This window comes from Lithobates pipiens, unplaced genomic scaffold, assembly GCF_037356315.1.
Source record: "Lithobates pipiens isolate NorthernLeopardFrog02 unplaced genomic scaffold, aLitPip1_a1.2 Scaffold_30, whole genome shotgun sequence".
NCBI lineage: Eukaryota > Metazoa > Chordata > Amphibia > Anura > Ranidae > Lithobates > Lithobates pipiens.
Genome location: NW_027507791.1, coordinates 172,165,059 through 172,189,297, shown reverse-complemented (window position 1 = coordinate 172,189,297; position 24,239 = coordinate 172,165,059). Strand labels below are relative to the sequence as shown.

General features: G+C 48.8%; 2 non-coding genes and 32 pseudogenes across 2 annotated transcripts; all 34 read right to left on the bottom strand.

Moving 5' to 3' along the window:
• Positions 1 to 276: 276 nt before the first annotated feature.
• Positions 277 to 395, bottom strand: LOC143947400 (5S ribosomal RNA; annotated as a pseudogene).
• Positions 396 to 496: 101 nt separating this feature from the next.
• LOC143949314 (5S ribosomal RNA) lies at positions 497 to 615 on the bottom strand (annotated as a pseudogene).
• A 107-nt stretch (positions 616 to 722) lies between these two features.
• LOC143946503 (5S ribosomal RNA) lies at positions 723 to 841 on the bottom strand (annotated as a pseudogene).
• A 109-nt stretch (positions 842 to 950) lies between these two features.
• LOC143949340 (5S ribosomal RNA) lies at positions 951 to 1,059 on the bottom strand (annotated as a pseudogene).
• A 108-nt stretch (positions 1,060 to 1,167) lies between these two features.
• LOC143949877 (5S ribosomal RNA) lies at positions 1,168 to 1,286 on the bottom strand (annotated as a pseudogene).
• A 108-nt stretch (positions 1,287 to 1,394) lies between these two features.
• On the bottom strand, positions 1,395 to 1,513 carry LOC143949051 (5S ribosomal RNA; annotated as a pseudogene).
• A 108-nt stretch (positions 1,514 to 1,621) lies between these two features.
• On the bottom strand, positions 1,622 to 1,740 carry LOC143949962 (5S ribosomal RNA; annotated as a pseudogene).
• A 109-nt stretch (positions 1,741 to 1,849) lies between these two features.
• On the bottom strand, positions 1,850 to 1,968 carry LOC143948778 (5S ribosomal RNA; annotated as a pseudogene).
• A 108-nt stretch (positions 1,969 to 2,076) lies between these two features.
• LOC143947615 (5S ribosomal RNA) lies at positions 2,077 to 2,195 on the bottom strand (annotated as a pseudogene).
• Positions 2,196 to 2,743: 548 nt separating this feature from the next.
• LOC143948223 (5S ribosomal RNA) lies at positions 2,744 to 2,862 on the bottom strand (annotated as a pseudogene).
• A 107-nt stretch (positions 2,863 to 2,969) lies between these two features.
• On the bottom strand, positions 2,970 to 3,088 carry LOC143947092 (5S ribosomal RNA; annotated as a pseudogene).
• A 3,126-nt stretch (positions 3,089 to 6,214) lies between these two features.
• On the bottom strand, positions 6,215 to 6,333 carry LOC143946639 (5S ribosomal RNA; annotated as a pseudogene).
• A 108-nt stretch (positions 6,334 to 6,441) lies between these two features.
• Positions 6,442 to 6,560, bottom strand: LOC143947472 (5S ribosomal RNA; annotated as a pseudogene).
• Positions 6,561 to 6,669: 109 nt separating this feature from the next.
• On the bottom strand, positions 6,670 to 6,787 carry LOC143947576 (5S ribosomal RNA; annotated as a pseudogene).
• Positions 6,788 to 6,895: 108 nt separating this feature from the next.
• On the bottom strand, positions 6,896 to 7,014 carry LOC143949287 (5S ribosomal RNA; annotated as a pseudogene).
• A 108-nt stretch (positions 7,015 to 7,122) lies between these two features.
• LOC143947459 (5S ribosomal RNA) lies at positions 7,123 to 7,241 on the bottom strand (annotated as a pseudogene).
• A 108-nt stretch (positions 7,242 to 7,349) lies between these two features.
• On the bottom strand, positions 7,350 to 7,468 carry LOC143949083 (5S ribosomal RNA; annotated as a pseudogene).
• Positions 7,469 to 14,438: 6,970 nt separating this feature from the next.
• On the bottom strand, positions 14,439 to 14,557 carry LOC143952404 (5S ribosomal RNA). The gene has a single exon (XR_013267584.1). It is a non-coding gene; the product is annotated as a 5S ribosomal RNA (ribosomal RNA).
• A 108-nt stretch (positions 14,558 to 14,665) lies between these two features.
• LOC143948256 (5S ribosomal RNA) lies at positions 14,666 to 14,784 on the bottom strand (annotated as a pseudogene).
• A 107-nt stretch (positions 14,785 to 14,891) lies between these two features.
• Positions 14,892 to 15,010, bottom strand: LOC143946655 (5S ribosomal RNA; annotated as a pseudogene).
• Positions 15,011 to 15,345: 335 nt separating this feature from the next.
• LOC143948540 (5S ribosomal RNA) lies at positions 15,346 to 15,464 on the bottom strand (annotated as a pseudogene).
• Positions 15,465 to 15,571: 107 nt separating this feature from the next.
• Positions 15,572 to 15,690, bottom strand: LOC143948336 (5S ribosomal RNA; annotated as a pseudogene).
• Positions 15,691 to 15,798: 108 nt separating this feature from the next.
• On the bottom strand, positions 15,799 to 15,917 carry LOC143948700 (5S ribosomal RNA; annotated as a pseudogene).
• Positions 15,918 to 16,025: 108 nt separating this feature from the next.
• LOC143943413 (5S ribosomal RNA) lies at positions 16,026 to 16,144 on the bottom strand (annotated as a pseudogene).
• A 101-nt stretch (positions 16,145 to 16,245) lies between these two features.
• On the bottom strand, positions 16,246 to 16,364 carry LOC143949961 (5S ribosomal RNA; annotated as a pseudogene).
• Positions 16,365 to 18,731: 2,367 nt separating this feature from the next.
• On the bottom strand, positions 18,732 to 18,850 carry LOC143947406 (5S ribosomal RNA; annotated as a pseudogene).
• Positions 18,851 to 18,958: 108 nt separating this feature from the next.
• Positions 18,959 to 19,077, bottom strand: LOC143948679 (5S ribosomal RNA; annotated as a pseudogene).
• Positions 19,078 to 19,409: 332 nt separating this feature from the next.
• LOC143949145 (5S ribosomal RNA) lies at positions 19,410 to 19,528 on the bottom strand (annotated as a pseudogene).
• Positions 19,529 to 19,633: 105 nt separating this feature from the next.
• On the bottom strand, positions 19,634 to 19,742 carry LOC143949690 (5S ribosomal RNA; annotated as a pseudogene).
• Positions 19,743 to 22,772: 3,030 nt separating this feature from the next.
• LOC143950671 (5S ribosomal RNA) lies at positions 22,773 to 22,891 on the bottom strand. The gene has a single exon (XR_013266017.1). It is a non-coding gene; the product is annotated as a 5S ribosomal RNA (ribosomal RNA).
• Positions 22,892 to 23,224: 333 nt separating this feature from the next.
• Positions 23,225 to 23,343, bottom strand: LOC143947634 (5S ribosomal RNA; annotated as a pseudogene).
• A 108-nt stretch (positions 23,344 to 23,451) lies between these two features.
• LOC143948533 (5S ribosomal RNA) lies at positions 23,452 to 23,570 on the bottom strand (annotated as a pseudogene).
• A 108-nt stretch (positions 23,571 to 23,678) lies between these two features.
• Positions 23,679 to 23,797, bottom strand: LOC143948906 (5S ribosomal RNA; annotated as a pseudogene).
• Positions 23,798 to 23,905: 108 nt separating this feature from the next.
• On the bottom strand, positions 23,906 to 24,024 carry LOC143955038 (5S ribosomal RNA; annotated as a pseudogene).
• Positions 24,025 to 24,239: the final 215 nt, after the last annotated feature.

Sequence of the window (24,239 nt, the reverse complement as noted above, 5' to 3'; positions counted from 1 at the left end):
CACTCTCAACCCTCTTGACAAACGCCAAGATGGTCACCTCGGCAAACAAGCAGAAAAATAAAACAGATCGTCGACACCAACAACATATTTAAAAAAAAGCCAACGGTACCTGGTATTCCCAGGCGGTCTCCCATCCAGGTGCTAAACAGGCCCGACCCTTCTTAGCATCCAAGATCAGATGGCCACTCTCAACCCTCTTGACAAACGCCAAGATGGTCACCTCAGCAAACAATCAGAAAAATAAAACAGGTCGTCGTAGCCAAAAACATTTAAAAAAAACTACGGCACCTGGTATTCCCAGGCGGTCTCCCATCCAAGTACTAACCAGGCCTGACCCTGCTTAGCGTGTGAGATCAGACGAGATCAGGCACATTCAGGGTGAAGTGGCCGAAGGCGATCTTAATAGCCACTCTTAACCCTCTTGACAAACGGGAAGCTCGGGCAAACAAGCAGAAAAAGAAAACAGGTCATTGACGCCAACAACATATTAAAAAAAAGCCTGCGGCACATGGTATTCCCAAGCGGTCTCCCATCCAGGTACTAACCAGGTCCGCCGCTGCTTAGCATCCGAGATCAGATGACATCGGGCACATTCAGGGTGATGTGGCCAAAGGCGAACTTCCTGGCCACTCTCAACCCTATTGAAAAACGCCAAGATGGTCACCTCGGCAAACAAGCAGAAAAATAAAACAAGTCTTCGACGCCAACAACATATTAAAAAAAGGCTACGGCACCTGGTATTCCCAGGCGCTCTCCCATCCCGTTACTAACCAGGCTCGACCCTGCTTAGCATCCGAGATCAGACGAGATCAGGCGCATTCAGGGTGATGTGGCCGTAGGTGATCTTGCTGGCCACTCTCAACCCTCTTGACAAACGCCAAGATGGTCACCTCGGCAAACAAGCAGAAAAATAAAACAGGTCGTCGACGCCAACAACATATTAAAAAAAAAGCCTACGGCACCTGGTATTCCCATGCAGTCTCCCATCCAGGTACTAACCAGGCCCAACCCTGCTTAGCATCCGAGATGGGGCGCATTCAGGGTCATGTGGCCGTAGGCGATCTTGCTGGCCACTCTCAACCCTCTTGACAAACGCCAACATGGTCACCTCGGCAAGCAAGCAGAACAATATAACAGGTCGTCGACGCCAACAACATTTTAAATAATAGCCTACGGCACCTAGTTTTACCAGGCGCTCTGCCATCCAGGTACTAACCAGGCCCGACCCTGCTTAGCATCCGAAATCATACGAGATTGGGTGCATTCAGGGTGATGTGACCATAGGTGATCTTGCTGGCCACTGTCAACCCTCTTGACAAACGCCAAGATGGTCACCGTGCCAAACAAGCAGAAAAATAAAACAGGTCGTCGACTCCAACAATATATAAAAAAAAAGCCTACAGCACCTGGTATTCCCAGGCGGTCTCCCATCCAGTTACTAACCAGGCCCGACCCTGCTTAGCATCCGAGATAAGACAAAATGGGGCGCATTCAGGGTGATGCAGCCGTAGGCGATCTTGATTGCCACTCTCAACCCTCTTGACAAACGCCAAGATGGTCACCTCGGCAAACAAGCAGAAAAATAAATCAGGTTGTCGACGCCAACAACATATTAAAAAAAAACCTACAGCACCTGGTAATCCCAGGCGGTCTTCCATTCAGGTACTAACCAGGCCTGACCCGGCTTAGTATCGGAGATCAGACAAGATCGGGTGCATTCAGGGTGATGTGGCTGTAGGCGATCTTGCTGACCACTCTCAACCCTCTTGACCAACGCCAAGATGGTCACTTTAGCACACAAGCAGAAACATAAAACAGGTCGTCGACACCAACAACATATTAAAAGAAAAGCCTACGGCACCTGGTATTCCCAGGTGATCTCCCATCCAGATACTAACCAGGCAAGACCCTGCTTAGCATTCAAGATCAGTCGAGATCAGGCGCATTCAGGGTCATGTGGCCGTAGGTGATATTGCCGGCCACTCTCAACCCTCTTGACAAACGCCAAGATGGTCACCTCAGCAAACAAGCAGAAAAATAAAACAGGTCGTCGACGCCAACAACATATTTAAAAAAAGCCCACGGCACCTGGTTTTCCCAGGCGTTCTCCCATCCAGGTACTAACCAGGCTCGACCCTGCTTAGCATCCGAGATCAGATGAGATCGGGCGTATTCTGGGTTATGTGGCCGTATGTGATCTTGCTGGCCACTCTCAACCCTCTTGACAAACGCCAAGATGGTCACCTCGGCAAGCAAGCAGAAATAAAAAACAAGTCGTCAATGCCAACAACATATTAAAAAAAGCCTACAGCACCTGGTATCCCCAGGCGGTTTACCATCCAGGCCTGACCCTGCTTAGCATCCGAGATCAGACAAGATCAGGTGCATTCAGGGGGATGTGGCCGTAGGAGATCTTGCTGGCCACTCTCAACTCTCTTGACGAACGCCAAGATGGTCACCTCGGCAAACAAGCAGAAAAATAAAGCAGGTCGTTGACACTAACAACATATTTAAAAAAAGCCTACTGCACCTGGTATTCGCAGGCTGTCTCCCATCCAAGTATTAACCAGGCCTGACCCTGCTTAGCATCTGAGATTAGACGAGATGGGGTGCATTCAGGGTGATGTTGCCGTAGGCAATCTTGATGGCCACTCTCAACCCTCTTGACAAATGCCAAGATGGTCACCTCAGCAAACAATCAGAAAATAAAATAGATCGTCGACGCCAACAAAATATTAAAAATTGCCTACAGCACCAGGTATTCCCAGGCGGACTCCCATCCAGGTGCTAAGCAGGCTCGACCCTGCTTAGCATCCGAGATCAGACAAGATCAGGCGCATTCAGGGTGATGTGACCATAGGTGATCTTGCTGGCCACTCTCAAACCTCTTGACAAACACCAAGATGGTTGCCTCGGCAAACAAGCAGAAAAATAAAACAGGTCGTCGATGCCAACAACATATTAAAAAAAGCATATGGCACCTGGTATTTCCAGGCGGCCTCCCATCCAGGTACTAACCAGGCACGACCCTGCTTAGCATCCAAGATCAGATGAGATGGGGCGCATTCAGGGAGATGTGGCCATAGGCTATCTTGATGGCCACTCTCAACCCTCTTGACAAACGCCAAGATGGTCACCTCGGCAAACAAGCAGAAAAATAAAACAGATCGTCGACGCCAACAACATATTAAAAAATTGCCTACGGCACCTGGTATTCCCAGGCGGTCTCCCATCCAGCTACTAACTTTTTACAATTTCGCACTGCACTGCTTTAACTGGTAGTTGCGCGGTCATGCAATGTTGTACCCAAACAAAATTTGTGTCTTTTCTTCCCACAAATAGAGCTTTCTTTTGATGGTAATTTTTTTTTTTTTTTACGAATATAAAAGGAAAAAGACTGAAAATTTTGAAAAAAGAAGATATTTTCTACTTTTTGTTATAAGAAAAATCGAATAAACTCAATTTTAGTCATACATTTAGGGCAAATTGTATTCAGCCACATGTCTTTAGTAAAAAAAATGTCAATAAGCGTATATTTATTGGTTTGCGCAAAAGTTATAGCGTCTACAAACTAGAGTACATTTTCTGGAATTTACACAGCTTTTAATTTATGACTGCCTATCTCATTTCTTCAGGTGCTAAAATGGTAGGGCAGTACAAACCCCCCCAAATGACCCAATTTTGGAAAGTAGACACCCCAAGGAAATTGCTGAGGGGCATATTGGGCCCATTGAATTTTATTTTTTTGTCCCAAGTGAATGAATAATGACATAGAAAAAGTTTACAAAAAGTTGTCACTAAATGATATATTGCTCACACATGCCATAGTTATATGTGGAATTGCACCCCAAAATATATTCTGCTGCTTCTCCTGAATACGGGGATACCATATATGTGGGACTTTTTGGGAGCCTAGCCGCGTACGGCACCCCAAAAACCAATCACTGCCTTCAGGATTTGGGTGCAAATTTTTGATTTCAATCCTCACTACCTATCACAGTTTCGAAGGCCATGAAATGCCAGAATAGCACAACCCCCCCCCCAAAAGGACCCCATTTTGGAAAGTAGACACCCCAAGCTATTTACTGAGAGGCATGTCGAGTCCATGGAATATTTTATATTTTGACACAAGTTGCAGGAATATTACAAACTTTTTTTTTTTGCATAAAGTTGTCACTAAATGATATATTGCTCACACATGCTATGGGCATATGTGAAATTACACCCCAAAATAAATTCTGCTGCTTCTCCCGAGTACGGGGATACCACATGTGGGGGACTTTTTGGGAGCCTAGCCATGTACGGTACCCCGAAAACCAAGCACTGCCTTTAGGATTTAAATATAAAAAGCTACCAAAAAAAACTGTTAACGAACGCAGGGATCAGGCCTGACTCTGCAAACGCAACGCAGGTGCTAGCAGGTATCTGAGCTGATCCCACTAACAATGCGTTTTTTTGGAACCCTAAACTGCTGGGGACACTAGTATAGATCTGATCAGATCAGATATTGATCTGTTCAGATACAGTACTATACCACTACAGGAGGTGTAAGCTTTGCGCGTGGGTGTTAGCGGTACTGGCACTAACCTAGCGCTGCCTGGGGTGATGCAGACCCTATCTGACCCTAAAACCTAATTTATATCACCCGCCGGGTCATCAGGGGGTTAAACCTTTATTGGGTAATAATTGGTGGGTGCCCTGATGCTATAAAAAGCAAACTTACTAACCAGAGTCACCCATAACACTTATAAGGTGATCACTGGTGAAAGGGTTAACTAGGGGCAATCAGGGGGTTAAAACCTTTATTAGGTAGTATATGGGGGTCCCTGAAGCTATATAAAAACCTGACGGGAAACCTAAATAACTAACTGGCTAACCAGCGTCACCAGTGACACTTTTACGGTGATCGCTGGTGAAAGGGTTAACTCTAGGGGCAATCAGGGGGTTAAAACCTTTATTGGGTACTATATGGGGGTACCTAACACTATAAAAACCTGATGATGAACCTAAAAAATAACTAGCTACCTAGCGGCATCAGTGACACTAATGCAGCGATCAGAAAAACGATCGCTTAGTGACACTGGCAAAAGGGGGTGAAAGGGTTACCTGGGGGCAATCAGGGGGTTATAACCTTTATTAGGTAGTATATGGGGGTCCCGGACGCTATATAAAAACCTGACGGGGAACCTCAACAACAAAATAACTAACTGGCTAACCAGCGTCACCAGCAACACTTATGCGGTGATCGCTGGTGAAAGGGTTAACTCTAGGGGCAATCAGAGGGTTAAAACCTTTATTGGGTAGTATATGGGGATACCTAATGCTATAAAAACCTGGCGGTGAACCTAAAAAAATAACTAGCTACCTAGCGGCACCATTGACACTAATGCAGCGATCAGAAAAATGATCGCTTAGTGACACTGTTAAAAGGGGTGAAAGGGTTAACTCTAGGGGCAAACCGGGGGAGTTAAACCTTTATTGGGGGGGTAGGGGGCTACCCTGGACCTAACACTAACTGCCCTGACACTTTTTACTGTCACAACTGACACTAAATGCAGTGATCAGTAAATAAATGATCACTGCAATCAGTGACACTGTGACTGGGAGGGGGGGCGATCGGGGGGTGATTTGTGTGCCTATGTGTACCTACGTGTCAGTGTAGAGATTGGTGCACACTTACTATGGCCTCTCCTCACAGTCCGGTCAAAAAGACCGCCCCGAGGAGAGTGACATCACTTCCTCCTGCCTGTGTTTACACTACACAGGCAGGGGAAGCTTCTCATTCGCCAGGTGCGATCAAGAGGGAATGGCCAGAAACCAACGGCCATCCCCTCATCCCGTATCGCTCCAGAAGCTAAACAGACTGCCGCAGCCAGCAGGAGGGGTCCAATCGGACCCCCACCCGCTGGAAGGCAGGCACGTACGGGTACGTGCTTGTGCCCGTACATGCCATTCTACCGCGGCGGTCCTAAAGTGGTTAAAAAATTGCCTACGGTACCTGGTATTTCCAGGCGATCTTCCATACGGATACTAACCAGGCCCGAACCTGCTTAGCATCTGAGATCAGACGAGATCGGGGCGCATTCAGGGTGATGTGGCAGTAGACGATCTTGCTGGGCACTCTCCACCCTCTTGACAAACGCCAAGATGGTCACCTCGGCAAACAAACAGAAAAATAAAACAGGTCGTCGACGCCAACAACATATTTAAAGAAAAACGACAGCACCTGGTATTCCCAGGCGGTCTCCCATACAGGTACTAAACAAGCCCGACTCTGCTTAGCATCTGAGATCAGATGAGATCAGGCGCATTCAGGGTGATGTGGCCATAGGTGACTGTGATGGCCACTCTCAACCCTCTTGGCAAACGCCAAGATGGTCACCTCGGCAAACAAGCAGAAAAATAAAACAGGTCGTCGACGCCAACAACATATTAAAAAAAAGCCAACAGCACCTGGTATTCCCAGGTGGTCTCCCATCCAGGTGCTAACCAGGCTTGACCCTGCTTAGCATCCAATATCAGATGAGATCGGGTGCATTCAGGTTGATGTGGCCGTAGGCAATCTTGCTGGCCTCTCTCAACCCTCTTGAAAAACGCCAAGATGGGTCACCTCGGCAAACAAGCAGAAAAATAATACAGGTCGTCAACGCCAACAACATATTAAAAAAAAGCCAAGGCACCTGGTATTCCCAGGCGGTCTCCCATCCAGGTACTAACCAGGCCTGACCCTGCTTAGCATCCAAGATCTGATGAGATCAGGCGCATTCAGGGTGATGTGGCCGTAGGCGATTTTGTTGGCCACTCTCAACCCTCTTGACAAACGCCAAGATGGTCACCTCTGCAAACAAGCAGAAAAATAAAACATGTCGTCGATGCCAACAACATATTAAGAGAAACCCTACGGCACCTGGTTTTCCCAGGCGGTCTCCCATCCAGGTACTAACTAGGCCCGACCCTGCTTGGCATCTGAGATCAAATGAGATAGGGTACATTCAGGGTGATGGGGCTGTAGGCGATCTCGATGGCCACTCTCAACCCTCTTGATAAATGCCAAGATGGTCACCTCAGCAAACAAGCAGAAAAAAAAAACAGGTCGTCGACGCCAACAACATATTTAAAAAAAACTTACGGCACCTGGTATTTCCAGGCGGTGTCCCATACAGGTACTAACCAGGCCCGACCCTGCTTAGCATCCAAGATCAGATGAGATCGGGCGCATTCAGGGTGATATCGCTGTAGGCGATCTTGCAGGCAACTCTCAACCCTCTTGACAAATGCCAAAATGGTCACCTCAGCAGACAAGCAGAAAAATAAAACAGGTCGTGGACGCCAACAACCTATTAAAAAATTGCCTACGGCACCTGGTATGCCCAGGCGGTCTCCCCTCCAGCTACTAACCAGGCCCGAGCCTGCTTAGCATCCGAGATCAGATAAAATCGGGCGCATTCAGGGTGATGAGGCCATAGACAATCTTGCTGGCCACTCTCAACCCTCTTGACAAACGCCAAGATAGTCACCTCGGCAAACAAGCAGAAAAATAAAACAAGTCGTCGATGCCAACAACATACTCAAAAACAAGCAGAAAAATAATACAGGTCGTCAACGGATGTGAGCGGCGGCGGACGTTTTTAGAAATAGCTCCGTTCATCCTGAGCCCAATCCGTCTCCATCCTTACTTCATCAGACCTGCTGGGAGCCTGAAACTGTGGCTGCCTGTTCCCTGGGATGCCCTGAGGTGATCGGTGCCATTATTTTGTATTTTCTCCCCATCAGTCGGCCGAGGAGAGGTCACTGCCGGGAGCTCGCGGCCGCCATCTTGCCGCTTCGGAGGTCTGGTAATCCGCTGGAATTGGGCCGCATCGGGAGGTAGGGGACCCCCATCCACCCTCCCAATCTACTGGGCTCTCCCCCTGTGTGCTCCGGTGGCTTGTTTGGGCCTTAGAAGTAAACGGGGAGGCCGCGGACCGCTCCGGCCTAGTGCGGCCTAGTGAGGCCTGTGAATCCCTACGGCGGCCGGCCACGGAAGGCCATCGCAACTGAACAGCTTTCCGCCTGGGGGTCTGAGCACTTTTTCGCCTGCCTACTCATTGCATTCTGAACTGGCCAGGGCTGCTAACGCAGTGTGTGACTGGGGGGCCTCAAATCTGGATGGCTCCCTGACTACCCTCACTGTTCCTTTGTGCTCAGCCCTGCTCTTTATCACAGCCTGGACTCAGCTGCCACAGTGTATGCACCCCGGCCTTCCCTGATTTTCCTAGCCATCTAACTCCCACCCTGCTGCTGCAACTGCTGGTTGAGGATTGCTGTGGATGGACACTGCCTTTATTACCACCTGGCCACCCTTGCCTGCTTGAAACCACATAATCTAGGAGGGAACTGACCTCACACTCCGGTATAGCGGTAACTGCTTGCATTGCTCCTCTCCCCCTCCTCCATGCCGGCAAAGAACAAAACTGCTACCCCGCACTCCAGCAAGAAGCAACCGCCGGCGCAAGCCGAACGCCCTGCCACCGTCTCAACTGACAGGCTCCACAATTTGCTAGCTGACCTAAATATGGAGACGAGGCAGGGAGGCCCTTCTGCCCCGGAGGTCCCAACCTCTGGAGACATGGCGGTGATCCTACTTGCCATTGAAAACAGTAGATCCTCACTACTGACCCGTATTGACAAGCTCACGGAGGAATGTAACTGCATACGGGCCGACCTGGACAAGTTTAGAGGCCGCCTCACAGAATCTGAATCCCGCATATCAGCCGCGGAGGACCTGACCGCTAATCATGACCACCGCATCGAGGCGTTGGAGGGCACGGTTAAAATGCTGGTAGCTAAATCCGATGATGCCGAGAACCGCCTAAGGAGGAACAATGTGAGAGTGCTTGGATTGCCGGAGGGATCCGAGGGAGATCGTCCTGCAGAATTTGCTGAAGCCTTCTTTAAAGGCATCCTGGACCTGACTCCTGTCTCGCCCACCTACGTGGTGGAACGGGCACATAGAGTGACGACTGGCCGTCGTCCACCTGGGGCGCCACCTAGACCGTTCCTGGACGGTTCCTTAACTATCGAGATAGGGACCGCATCCTAAGTGAAGCCAGGAAACATCCAAACCTTAAGTATGAAAACGCCGAAATACATCTATATCCCGACCTCTCGGCGGATCTGCAGAAGAAGAGGAAAACCTTCCAGGACATCCGCCGACGCCTCAGAGAAAAGGGCCTACCTTATAGTATGCTATATCCGAGCCGGCTACGCGTGGTGCATGCGGGCACTGCAAAGTTTTTTGACTCCCCGGAGGAGGCGGACTCCTGGTTCTCTGCCCTGCGATAGGGTGTCCTTGTTTGCAGTGATTCTGGTGTTGGGCTGGTGAATTTCTCTGTCCTACGAAGGCCTTACTCCTCTACAATATTACCACATGTGCTCCTGTTCCGTTCTCTTGATATTTTTGCATCCTGAAATAAACGGAGCAACGACAATTGGAAGACGGTTACACTCGGGGACGCTGTCCCCTCCCCCTCTCTCTTTTTTTTTTTTATTGTCTTTTGTTCCCTTTTTCTTTTGTTCGAGTCTGTCTCCAACTCAAGTACTGTCATCGCATCACCCAAGAGTGGGGGACATAGAACTATCTAGTCCTCCTCGCCCAGCGATTGGTTTTTGGTAACGGACTGTTCCAGTTTTTTTGTTTGGGGATGAAGCTGACCTACCTCAATGGTTTTGGCGGGTTGGCAGAGGTTGTTTGCTTGCTGCTAAACTACTATACTTTAATGCTACCTATTTACTTAAGTGTATGCACTGTTTGTTATGGGTGGGTGTTGGTGGTACCATATTGCTATGGCTGTGGCGGGTTGGAGGATGGGGGGACAGGGCGATTGGCTCTCCCCCCTTCCTCCGATGGGCTACTTTATTATTTATATATATCCTAGATGGAGCTTAAATTAATGTCATGGAACGTGCGTGGCCTAAATAGCCGCTTCTAGAGAGCACTTATGTTCAAGTATTTACAAACGCACAAACCACACATTCTTTTTCTGCAAGAAACCCATATCACGGGCAGTCGACATTTGGCCCTCCGCAAGAGGTGGGTAAGACAGTCCTTCCATGCCACATATTCTAGTTATGCCAGAGGAGTGTCCATTCTCCTAAACAGATCCCTCAGTTGTCAGGTTGAACATGTTATCTCGGACCCGGGGGGGGCGGTTTGTCATATTGCTGCTGTCTATAGAAGCCCAGTTGTTTGCGGTTGTGAACGTATATGTCCCACCCCCTTTCTCGACATCTGTGCTTCACGCAGTGTATGACAGGCTGGCTCCTCACGTGGTCATGAGACTTATCATAGCGGGAGATTTTAATGGCATTCTGGACCGGACTTTGGATACTTCCAATCCGACCAGGCTTCCGGATACGGATTTGGAGCAATGGGCCATGGCCCTGCAGCTCACGGAGGTCTGGAGGTGGAAGAATCCACAGGAGAGGCGCTTCTCCCACCTGTCTGCGGTCCACCGCTCGGGCTCCAGAATAGACCTGGCCTTTTGCTCCCCGGCTATGCTCCCATTGGTAGCCTCGGCAACATAATTGTCTGCGGGAATTTCAGATCATTCCCCCCTGGAGGTCATTCTACAGCTTGGGGGAGGGAGGGCAGGGGTAGCTGGAGACTAGCGACTCGCTGGTTGCGGGATGAGAGGGTGGAGGAGAATATGCGAGGGAAGATTGCTCAATATTGGGACTGTAAGGCCGCGTACACACGGGCGGACTGTTCGCCCAACTTTGTCCGCTGAACAGTGTTTCAGCGGACAGTCCGCTCGTGTGTGGGCTTCAGCGGACAGTTTCAGCGGACAGTCTGACGAACAAAGTTTTTCGGAATTCCCGTAAGACAGTCCGCTGAAACTTGGTTTGAGCGGACAGTCCGCTCGTGTGTAGGCTTGTTCGACAAACTAAGTGTCGCGCATGCTCAGAAAGGATTTACACGGCGAAGGTTGCATTGCAGTGTATTGGACGTCGTATTTGTCGACCCGTCGTACGTGCCGTTCACGTCATCGCGCACGGTTTCAGCGGACTGTTCGTTCATCATGTGTGGTCAAGTCCGCTCATGCAAATTTTGAGCGGACTGTTTGTCGGATTGTTTGACAAACTAAGTTGGGCGAACAGTCCGCCCGTGTGTACGCGGCCTAATAATAATGTGTCCACCCCACAGATCACCTGGGATGCCTTCAAGGCAACCGTAAGACGAGATTACATTTCGGCAATAAAGGCTGCCAGGGTGGACTGTGCCTCAGAGACCAAGGACCTGGAATCCAATGTGTGTATGGCAGAGGGGGAGTTTGCGTCGGATCCTTCTCCTGGGGCATATTCCTCCCTGGCACGGGCTCGGAGGGAGCTGTCTTTACATTTTTCTAATGAGACGACCTCCTCTGTGTGGTTTCTCAGAGCAAGGGTTTTTGAGTCAGGGGACAAGAATGGGAGGCTTTTGGCCGGTCTGGTGGCTGACCCCAAATTTCAAACGGTTGTGCCCCTGATACATACTGCGACAGGGGGGATGACTTCTAACCCAGCTGACATCCTTAATGAATTTCAAATGTATTACTTCTCACTATATAGATCCACCACTGAGCAGTTGTCCCCTGAGCACCTCTCATTTCTTCAGGGTCTGTCTCTGACGGGTTTGACGGGGGAGGATGTGGCCCTACTGGAAGCGGACATTTCAATAACTGAAATAGAAGCAGCATTCCACTCCCTACCGCCTAATAAAACGCCGGGTCCGGATGGGCTTCCAGGTGACTGGTACAAAATGTGCATGGCTGATCTAGTCCCGCGGCTCCATAAGTTATATGCCCTTAGCTTAGAGACGGGTTCTCTGCCTGACTCGATGACACAGGCCCATATAGTTCTGGTGCATAAGCCGGGGAAGGATGCCTCCTATTGTTCGGCATACCGTTCTATATCCCTTCTTAACTATGATTTAAAGATACTGACGAAAGTGTTAGCCACCAGGCTGATGGGAATCCTCCCGTTTTTGGTAAACATGTATCAGACTCGTTTTATGCCAGGGAAGTCAACGGATGTCAATATCCGTAGAGTCTTCACTCATCTGCAAATCCCTTCCATGGACCAGGACACCAGGGTTTTAGTAGCCTTGGACCTTGAAAAGGCATTTGACTCAGTGTCCTGGGCCTAGATGGAGGAGGTACTTAGGTTGTATGGCTTTGGCCCCATTTATAGGAAGTGGATTCAACTGTTATACCAGAAACCAACTGCACAAATTAAACTGAGAGGGGTGCTGTCCTCCTCATTCCCGGGGGAGAGGGGCACCCGACGGGGGTGTCCTCTATCCCCAGCCCTTTCTTCCTTAATGGTGGAGCCCTTGGCAGTTGCGCTGCGATCCTCGGACGCCATTCGGGGGGTGCGGGTGGGATCCTTGGAGGAAAAGGTTGCACTGTATGCTGACGATATTATTCTTTTCCTCCGGGATCCCGGCCCGTCCCTGCGGGCGGCGTTAGAGCTTTTGTCATGATTCGCGACCGTGTCGGGCCTAAAGGTAAACTGGGATAAGTCCCAGATTCTGCCAGTGGACCCGGGTGCTGGAAGGCTGCCTGACTCCTCACTTCCGCTGCAGTGGGCGGAACAAATTAAGTATCTGGGTATCATCATTTCTCCCAGGGTACAGGACTTTTGTAAACTTAATCTTCTTCCCATCCTAGAAACTACACAGAATAGGCTTAAAGTGTGGGCCAGCCTTCCCCTTACGCTGATAGGTCGAATTAATTTAATTAAAATGAAATTGCTTCCTCCTCTCCTCTACGTAATGCGCCATTCTCCAACATGGATACCCAAAATTCTTTTTCAGCGACTAAACTCTCACATCTCCAGTTTTTTGTGGGGCACCACGCCTCCCTGATTCCGCTTATCCGTACTACAGAGACCTTGGACGCAGGGGGGTCTGGCGTGCCCTAATTTTTTTCTCTATTTCATAGCGGCAATGCTCACACACGTCCACGGCTGGCTTACCTCGGATGCCACCAATGCAGCAGTTGCCTTGGAGGCCTCCATTGTGGGATCATTTGAAGCACTGTGGAACGTTTTATTTCGGGGCCCTAGAGCTCCGCATCCTCTCACCGCCTCGATGAGGACGTGCTGAGGGCGTGGTCTGGGGTGGTTGGCCACCGGCTGGCTGGGCCCCGGGTGCTTTCTCCTAATACTCCATTGTGGCTAAATCCCTCCCTACCTGCATTCTACTCTATTCCGGATCCGATTGTGTGGGCGTCAAGGGGCGTTCGGTGTCTACACCACATTTGCGAGAATGGTGCATTACTGACATTTGACCAGCTTAAATCTAGGTTTAACTTGCCCAATGTGTACTTCTTTCGGTTCCTGCAGCTTCGCCATGCGTATGGGGCTCAGTTTGGTAGTTCGCCCCTAACCTTGTATCAATCTAATATAGAGACGCTGCTTAAACCATTATCCACGATTTACAAGGCTTTGCAACCCTCGGTTCATAGCGGATTAGAAAAACTCCGGGAATTCTGGGTGGCGGAGCTGCCGGGACTAGATGGAGAGAACTGGGAGGACATTTGGGACTCCCCCTTCAGATATTTGATCGGCTGATTCAATTTAAAATACTGCATACATTTTATTACACCCCATATAGACTTCATAGGATTTACCCTGACTCTTCACCACAGTGCTGATGCTGTGGAGCGGATTCGGCGGGGTACATTCATATGATTTGGGCTTGCCCCGTGGTGCAACATTACTGGACACGAGTGCTCTCTTTTATTACTGAGCTGACAACGATCCCTATACCTCAGACGATGGAGATATGTCTGCTTGGGTTGGTGGACGCTTGGGTTCCCTCGCGGGCAGTCTGCACATTACTGGGGCTGCTGCTCTTCTATGCAAGGAAACTTGTTGTGCTCCGGTGGAGGGCCCCCATGACGGCCCTCACCCTGAGTGCATGGAAGTCATTGGTTAACCTGGCAGTACCATTGTACAAGGAAGCATATTTCATCCGGGGATGCCCTCAAAAGTTCCAGAAGGTTTGGAATATCTGGTTAGAGTCTGAGACAACGGTTGTGGAGCAAGACGACCCTGTTGTATTGTCAACCCAATCTATTTAGTAGACAACTCCTTTGGTAAGCTTTATCTGGGGTAGAGTTTGTACCACCCAGGTGTCCAGTTGACGCCCACTCATTGACATTTGTTTGTAGACTGTCTGTAGTGCATCACTGAACTAAAGTTGATTACTGAAACTTGCATTACTCCTGTCACTTTTAGCAGCGAGCTACGGAGTTTGGTTGTTGTGTGTTCTTTGGGTTAGGCTGATAGTTTTTTGGTGTTGTGCCTTACCTGTTGTGTTGTATTGTTCGAGCCGGGGAATGCCCCAAGGCTCTGTTCTGTAACCTTCTCTTTTAAAACAAATAAAAAGAATTTATAAAAAAAAAAAAAAAAAAAGCCTACGGCACCTGGTATTCCCAGGCGGTCTCCCATCCAGGTACTAACCAGGCCCGACCTTGCTTAGCATCCAAGATCTGATGAGATCAGGCGCATTCAGGGTGATGTGGCCGTAGGCGATTTTGCTGGCCACTCTCAACCCTCTTGACAAACGCCAAGATGGTCACCTCGGCAAACAAGCAGAAAAATAAAACATGTCGTCGACGCCAACAACATATTAAGTGAAACCCTACGGCACCTGGTTTTCCCAGGCGGTCTCCCATCCAGGTACTAACCAGGCCCGACCCTGCTTGGCATCTGAGATCAAATGAGATAGGGTGCATTCAGGGTGATGGGGCAGTAGGCGATCTTGATTGCCACTCTCAACCCTCTTGACAAATGCCAAGATGATCACCTCAGCAAACAAGCACAAAAAAAAACAGGTCGTCGACGCCAACAACATATTAAAAAAAAACTTACGGCACCTGGTATTTCCAGGCGGTGTCCCATACAGGTACTAACCAGGCCCGACCCTGCTTAGCATCCAAGATCAGATGAGATCGGGCGCATTCAGGGTGATATGGCTGTAGGCGATCTTGCAGGCAACTCTCAACCCTCTTGACAAATGCCAAAATGGTCACCTCAGCAGACAAGCAGAAAAATAAAACAGGTCGTCGACGCCAACAAACTATTAAAAAATTGCCTACGGCACCTGGTATTCCCAGGCGGTCTCCCCTCCAGCTACTAACCAGGCCTGAGCCTGCTTAGCATTCGAGATCAGATAAAATCGGGCACATTCAGGGTGATGAGGCCATAAACGATCTTGCTGGCCACTCTCAACCCCCTTGACAAACGCCAAGATAGTCACCTCGGCAAACAAGCAGAAAAATAAAACAAGTCGTCGACGCCAATAACATACTCAAAAAAAGCCTATGGCAACTGGTATTCCCAGGCGGTCTCCCATTCAGGTACTAACCAGGCCCAACCCTGCTTAGCATCTGAGATCAGACGAGATGGTGCGCATTCAGGGTGATGTGGCCATAAGCAATCTTGCTGGCCGCTCTCAACCCTCTTGACAAACACCAAGATGGTCACCTCAGCAAACAAGCAGAAAAATAAAACAGGTCACCGACGCCAACAGCATATTAAAAAAAGCCTACGGCACCTGGCATACCAAGGCGGTGTCCCATCCAGGTACTAACCAGGCCCGACCCTGCTTAGCATTTGAGATCAAACGAGATAGGGTGCATTCAGGGTGATGTGGCCGTAGGCGATCTTGCTGGCCACTCTCAACCCTCTTGACAAATGCCAAGATGGTCACCTCAGCAGACAAGCTGAAAAATAAAATAGGTAGTCGACGCCAACAACCTATTAAAAAATTGCCTACGGCACCTGGTATTCCCAGGCGGTCTCCCTTCCAGCTACCAACCAGGCCCGAGCCTGCTTAGCATCTGAATTCAGACCAGATCAGGCGCATTCAGAGTGATGTGGCCGTAGGTGAACTAGTTGGCCACTCTCAACCCTCTTGACAAACGCCAAGATAGTCACCTTGGCAAACAAGCAGGAAAATAAAAAAGATCGTCGATGCCAACAACATATTCAAAAAAAGCCTATGGCAACTGGTATTCCCAGGCGGTCTCCCACCCAGGTACTAACCAGGCCCGACCCTGCTTAACATCTGAGATCAGATGAGATCGGGCGCATTCAGGGTGATGTGGCCATAAGCAATCTTGCTGACCACACTCAACCCTCTTGACAAACGCTAAGATGGTCACCTCGGCAAACAAGCCCAAAAAAAGTGGTCGATGCAAACAACATATTAAAAAAAGCCTATGGCACCAGGTATTCCCAGGCGGTCTCCCATTCTGGTACTAACCAGCCCCAACCCTGCTTAGCATCTGAGAACAGACAAGATGGTGCGCATTCAGGGTGATGTGGCCATAGACAATCTTGTTGGCCACTCTCAACCCTCTTGACAAATGCCAAGATGGACACCTCAGCAAACAAGCAGAAAAATAAAACAGGTCGTCGACGCCAACAACATATTAAATAAAAGCCTAGGGCACCTGGTATTCCCAGGCGGTTTCCCATCCAAGTACTAACCAGTAGACATGTGCAGAGTAAAATATTTCGTTACGGAATTTCGTTTTCGTCCGAAAACTTAATTTATTTAGTTACTCCCGAAATTCGTTTTTATTTATTTAGTTTTTCGTTCAAAAATTGCATTCGTCCGAAAATCCACATGAATTACGGTCGAATCTGTCTTTGAAGGCTTATGGTGTCTGTCGAATGTATAAAGAAGATTCGACGGAGCTAGTATATAGCATACTTTAAAACCCTATTAAAGTCTATGGGACTCCAACGTTCAAAATCTAAAGTGCTAATTTTAAAGGCTAATTTGCAAGTTACTGTCCTAAAAAGTGTTTGGGGACCCGGGTCCTGCCCCAGGGGACATGTATCAATGCAAAAAAAAGTTTTAAAAACGGCCGTTTTATCAGGAGCAGTGATTTTAATAATGATTAAAGTGAAACAATAAAAGTGCAATATTCCTTTAAATTTCGTAGGGGGGGGTTGTCTATAGTATGCCTGTGAAGGGGCTCATGTTTCTGGTGCTTAGAACTGTTCCTGCACAAAGTGTCATTTATGCAGGAAAAAAAGTCCTTTAAAATCACTCGCAGCTATTATGAATTGTCGGCTCCCGTAATACAGAGAACACTCATTGAAAGTCATTGATAAAAAAAAAAAAAAAAAAAGCGTGGGGGTCCCCCAAATTCAATTACCAGGCCCTTCAGGTCTGGTATGGATATTAAGGGGAACCCTGCCTCAAATTTAAGAAAAAATTTGACGTGGGGTTCCCCCTAAATATCCATTACCAGACCCTTCAGGTCTGGTATGGATATTAAGGGGAACCCCGCGTCAAATAAAAAAAAAATTGACGTGGGGTTCCCCCTAAAAATCCATACCAGACCCTTTATCCGAGCACGCAACCTGGCAGGCCGCAGGAAAAGAGGGGGGGACGAGAGAGCGGCCCCCCTCCCTCCTGAACCGTACCAGGCCACATGCCCTCAACATTGGGAGGATGCTTTGGGGGTCTGTGACCCCTCAAAGCACCTTGTCCCCATGTTGATGAGGACAAGGGCCTCATCCCCACAACCGTGGCCGGTGGTTCTGGAGGTCTGGAGGGCTCTCTTCCCCCCCTCTTTTCCTGCGGCCTGCCAGGTTGCGTGCTCGGATAAAGGGTCTGGTATGGATTTTTAGGGGGAACCCCACGTCAATTTTTTTCTTAAATTTGACGCGGGGTTCCCCTTAATATCCATACCAGACCTGAAGGGTCTGGTTATGGATATTTAGGGGGAACCCCACGTCAAATTTTTTCTTAAATTTGAGGCAGGGTTCCCCTTAATATCCATACCAGACCTGAAGGGCCTGGTAATTGAATTTGGGGGACCCCCACGCTTTTATATTTATTTATTTATTTATTTTTTTATCAATGACTTTCAATGAGTATTCTCTGTATTACGGAGCCGACAATTCATAATAGCTGCGAGTGATTTTAAAGGACTTTTTTTCCTGCATAAATGACACTTTGTGCAGGGACAGTTCTAAGCACCAGAAACATGAGCCCCTTCACAGGCATACTATAGACAACCCCCCCTACGAAATTTAAAGGGATATTACACTTTTATTGTTTCTCTTTAATCATTATTAAAATCACTGCTCCCGAAAAAACGGCCGTTTTTAAAAAAAAATTTTGCATTGATACATGTCCCCTGGGGCAGGACCCGGGTCCCCAAACACTTTTTAGGACAGTAACTTGCAGAATCTTTTCTCTCTGTCAAATCTTTTTTCTCTGTCGAATATTTTCTCTATATAATCTTGGACTAATAGAGGTAAGGTTAAGCACATTCGACCACAGGTTCTATAGACAGATTGTTATTGTCAGAGTCATGTCGAATCTCCTATTCTATATCGAACTGTTGTAACAATGAAAACGAAAATAAAGCATTTATTTATGTCGGATCTTTCGTTTTTCGGATTTTGTGCTTTCGTTATCGTTTGTCAAAACGAAAACGAAAATAGCTGAAATTCGGACGAAAATGCATTCGGACGAAAACAAATGCACATGTCTACTAACCAGGCCCGACCCTGCTTAGCATCCGAGATCAGACGAGATCGGGTGCATTCAAGGTGATGTGGCCATAAGCAATTTTGCTGGCCACTCTCAACCCTCTTGACAAACGTCAAGATGGTCACCCCGGCAAACAAGCAGAAAAATAAAACAGGTCGTCGACGCCAACAACATATTAAAATAAAGCCTACGGCACCTGGTGTTCCCAGGCAGTCTCCCATCCAGGTACTAACCAGGCACGACCCTGCTTAGCATCCAAGAACAGATGAGATCGGGTGCATTCAGGGTTATGTGGCCGAAGGTGATCTTGATGGCCACTCTCAACCCTCTTGACAAACTCCAAGATGGTCACCTCGGCAAACAAGCAGAAAAATAAAGCAGGTCGTCGAAGCCAACAGCATATTAAAAAAAAGCCTATGAGAGCTGGTATTCCCAGGCGGCCTCCCATCCAGGTACTAACCTGGCCCGACCCTGCTTAGCATCTGAATTCAGACCAGATCAGGTGCATTCAGGGTGATGTGGCCATAGGTGATCTAGTTGGCCACTCAACCCTTTTGACAAACGCCAAGATGGTCACCTTGGCAAACAAGCAGAAAAATAAAACAGGTCGTCGATGCCAACAACATATTAAAAAAAAGCCTGCAGCACCTGGTAGTCTCAGGTGGTCTCCCATCCAGCTACTAACCAGGCCCGACCCTGCTTAGCATCCGGGATCAGACGAGATGGACTGCATCCAGGGTGATGTGGCCGTAGGTAATCATGCTGGCCACTCTCAACCCTCTTGACAAACGTGAAGATGGTCACCTCGACAAACATGCAGAAAAATAAAACAAGTTGTCGACGCCACCAACATATTAAAAAAAGCCTACGGCACCTGTTATTCCCAGGCGTTCTCCCATCCAGGTACTAAGCAGGCCCGACCCTGCTTATCATCCGAGATCAGACAAGATTGGGCGCATTGAGGGTGATGTGGCCATAAACAATCTTGCTGGCCACACTCAACCCTCTTGACAAACGCCAAAATGGTCACCTTGGCAAACAAGCAGAAAAAAAACGGTCGTCGATGCCAACAACATATTTTAAAAAAGCCTAAGGCACCTGGTATTCCCAGACGGTCTCCCATTCAGGTACTAACCAGGCCCAACCCTGCTTAGCATCTGAGATCAGACGAGATCAGGGTGATGTGGCCATAGACAATCTTACTGGCCACACTCAACACTCTTGACAAACGCCAAAATGGTCACCTTGGCAAACAAGCAAAAAAAAAGGTCGTCGATGCCAACAACATATTTTAAAAAAGCCTACGGCACCTGGTATTCCCAGGCGGTCTCCCATTCTAATGAGACGACCTCCTCTGAGTGGTTTCTGAGAGCAAGGGTTTTTGAGTCAGGGGACAAGAATGGGAGGCTTTTGGCCGGTCTGGTGGATGACCCCAAATTTCAAACGGTTGGGCCCCTGATACATACTGCGACAGGGGGGATGACTTCTAACCCAGCTGACATCCTTAATGAATTTCAAATGTATTACTCCTCACTATATAAATCCACCACTGAGCGGTTGTCCCCTGAGCACCTCTCATTTCTTCAGGGTCTGTCTCTGACGGGTTTGACGGGGGAGGACGTGGCCCTACTGGAAGCGGACATTTCAATAACTGAAATAGAAGCAGCATTCCGCTCCCTACCGCCTAATAAAACGCCGGGTCCGGATGGGCTTCCAGGTGACTGGTACAAAATGTGCATGGCTGATCTAGTCCCGCAGCTCCATAAGTTATATGCCCTTAGCTTAGAGACGGGTTCTCTGCCTGACTCGATGACACAGGCCCATATAGTTCTGGTGCATAAGCCAGGGAAGGATGCCTCCTATTGTTCGGCATACCGTTCTATAGGGTTTTAGTAGCCTTGGACCTTGAAAAGGCATTTGACTCAGTGTCCTGGGCCTAGATGGAGGAGGTACTTAGGTTGTATGGCTTTGGCCCCATTTATAGGAAGTGGATTTAACTGTTATACCAGAAACCAACTGCACAAATTAAACTGGGAGGGGTGCTGTCCTCCTCATTCCCGGTGGAGAGGGGCACCCGACAGGGGTGTCCTCTATCCCCAGCCCTTTCTTCCTTAATGGTGGAGCCCTTGGCAGTTGTGCTGCGATCCTCGGACGCCGTTCGGTGGGATCCTTGGAGGAAAAGTTTGCACTGTATGCTGACGATATTATTCTTTTCCTCCGGGATCCCGGCCCGTCCCTCCGGGCGGCGTTAGAGCTTTTGTCACGATTCGCGACCGTCTCGGGCCTAAAGGTAAACTGGGATAAGTCCCAGATTCTGCCAGTGGACCCGGGTGCTGGAAGGCTGGCTGACTCCTCACTTCCGCTGCAGTGGGCGGAACAAATTAAGTATCTGGGTATCATCATTTCTCCCAGGGTACAGGACTTTTGTAAACTTAATCTTCTTCCCATCCTAGAAACTACACAGAATAGGCTTAAAGTGTGGGCCAGCCTTCCCCTTACGCTGATAGGTCGAATTAATTTAATTAAAATGGAATTGCTTCCCCCTCTCCTCTACGTAATGCGCCATTCTCCAACATGGATACCCAAAATTCTTTTTCAGCGACTAAACTCTCACATCTCCAGTTTTTTGTGGGGCACCACGCCTCCCCGATTCCGCTTATCCGTACTACAGAGACCTTGGACGCAGGGGGGTCTGGCGTGCCCTAATTTTTTTCTCTATTTCATAGCGGCAATGCTCACACACGTCCACGGCTGGCTTACCTCGGATGCCACCAATGCAGCAGTTGCCTTGGAGGCCTCCATTGTGGGATCATTTGAAGCACTGTGGAACGTTTTATTTCGGGGCCCTAGAGCTCCACATCCTTTCACCGCCTCGATGAGGACGGTGCTGAGGGCGTGGTCTGGGGTGGTTGGCCACCGGCTGGCTGGGCCCCGGGTGCTTTCTCCTAATACTCCATTGCGGCTAAATCCCTCCCTACCTGAATTCTACTCTATTCCAGATCTGATTGTGTGGGCGTCAAGGGGCGTTCGGTGTCTACACCACATCTGCGAGAATGGTGCATTACTGACATTTGACCAGCTTAAATCTAGGTTTAACTTGCCCAATGTGTACTTCTTTCGGTTCCTGCAGCTTCGCCATGCGTATGGGGCTCAGTTTGGTAGTTCGCCCCTAACCTTGTATCAATCTAATATAGAGTCGCTTCTGCGACAGGAGACGCTGCTTAAACCATTATCCACGATTTACAAGGCTTTGCAACCCTCGGTTCATAGCAGATTAGAAAAACTCCGGGAATTCTGGGTGGCAGAGCTGCCGGGACTAGATGGAGAGAACTGGGAGGACATTTGGGACTCCCCCTTCAGATATTTGATCTCCCCAAAAGATCGGCTGATTCAATTTAAAATACTGCATACATTTTATTACACCCCATATAGACTTCATAGGATTTACCCTGACTCTTCACCACAGTGCTGGCACTGTGGAGCGGATTCGGCGGGGTACATTCATATGATTTGGGCTTGCCCCGTGGTGCAACATTACTGGACACGAGTGCTCTCTTTTATTACTGAGCTGACAACGATCCCTATACCTCAGACGATGGAGATATGTCTGCTTGGGTTGGTGGACGCTTTGGTTCCCTCGCGGGCAGTCCGCACATTACTGGGGCTGCTGCTCTTCTATGCAAGGAAACTTGTTGTGCTCCGGTGGAGGGCCCCCATGACGGCCCTCACCCTGAGTGCATGGAAGTCATTGGTTAACCTGGCAGTACCATTGTACAAGGAAGCATATTTCATCCGGGGATGCCCTCAAAAGTTCCAGAAGGTTTGGAATATCTGGTTAGAGTCTGAGACAACGGTTGTGGAGCAAGACGACCCTGTTGGATTGTCAACTCAATCTATTTAGTAGACAACTCCTTTGGTAAGCTTTATCTGGGGTAGAGTTTGTACCGCCCAGGTGTCCAGTTGACGCCCACTCATTGACATTTGTTTGTAGACTGCCTGTAGTGCATCACTGAACTAAAGTTGATTACTGAAACTTGCATTACTCCTGTCACTTTTAGCAGCGAGCTACGGAGTTTGGTTGTTGTGTGTTCTTTGGGTTAGGCTGATAGTTTTTTGGTGTTGTGCCTTACCTGTTGTGTTGTATTGTTCGAGCCGGGGAATGCCCCAAGGCTCTGTTCTGTAACCTTCTCTTTTAAAACAAATAAAAATAATTTATAAAAAAAAAAGCCTACGGCACCTGGTATTCCCAGGCGGTCTCCCATCCAGGTACTAACCAGGCCCGGCCCTGCTTAGCATCCAAGATCTGATGAGATCAGGCGCATTCAGGGTGATGTGGCCGTAGGCGATTTTGCTGGCCACTCTCAACCCTCTTGACAAATGCCAAGATGGTCACCTCAGCAAACAAGCAGAAAAATAAAACATGTCGTCGACGCCAACAACATATTAAGTGAAACCCTACGGCACCTGGTTTTAACAGGCGGTCTCCTATCCAGGTACTAACCAGGCCCGACCCTGCTTGGCATCTGAGATCAAATGAGATAGGGTGCATTCAGGGTGATGGGGCAGTAGGCGATCTTGATTGCCACTCTCAACCCTCTTGACAAATGCCAAGATGGTCACCTCAGCAAACAAGCAGAAAAAAAAACAGGTCGTCGACGCAAAAACATATTTAAAAAAAACTTGCGGCACCTGGTATTTCCAGGCGGTGTCCCATACAGGTACTAACCAGGCCCAACCCTGCTTAGCATCCAAGATCAGATGAGATCGGGCGCATTCAGGGTGATATGGCTGTAGGCGATCTTGCTGGCAACTCTCAACCCTCTTGACAAATGCCAAAATGGTCACCTCAGCAGACAAGCAGAAAAATAAAACAGGTCATCGACGCCAACAAACTATTAAAAAATTGCCTACGGCACCTGGTATTCCCAGGCGGTCTCCCCTCCAGCTACTAACCAGGCCCGAGCCTGCTTAGCATCCGAGATCAGATAAAATCGGGCGCATTCAGGGTGATGAGGCCATAAACGATCTTGCTGGACACTCTCAACCCTCTTGACAAACGCCAAGATAGTCACCTCGGCAAACAAGCAGAAAAATAAAACAAGTCGTCGACGCCAATAACATACTCAAAAAAAGCCTATGGCAACTGGTATTCCCAGGCGGTCTCCCATTCAGGTACTAACCAGGCCCAACCCTGCTTAGCATGTGAGATCAGACGAGATGGTGCGCATTCAGGGTGATGTGGCCATAAACAATCTTGCTGGCCACTCTCAACCCTCTTGACAAACGCCAAGATGGTCACCTCGGCAAACAAGCAGAAAAATATAACAGGTCGTCGACGCCAACAACATATTAAAAAGAAGCCTACAGCACCTGGTATTCCCATTCGGTCTCCCATCCAGGTACTAACCAGGCCCGACCCTGCTTAGCATCCAAGATCAGATGAGATCAGGCGCATTCAGGGTGATGTGGCCGTAGCCGATTTTGCTGGCCACTCTCAACCCTCTTGACAAATGCCAAGATGGTCACCTCATCAGACAAGCAGAAAAATAAAACAGGTCGTCGACGCCAACAACCTATTAAAAAATTGCCTAGGGCACCTGGTATTCCCAGGCGGTCTCCCCTCCAGCTACCAACCAGGCCCGAGCCAGCTTAGCATCTGAATTCAGACCAGAACAGGCACATTCAGGGTGAT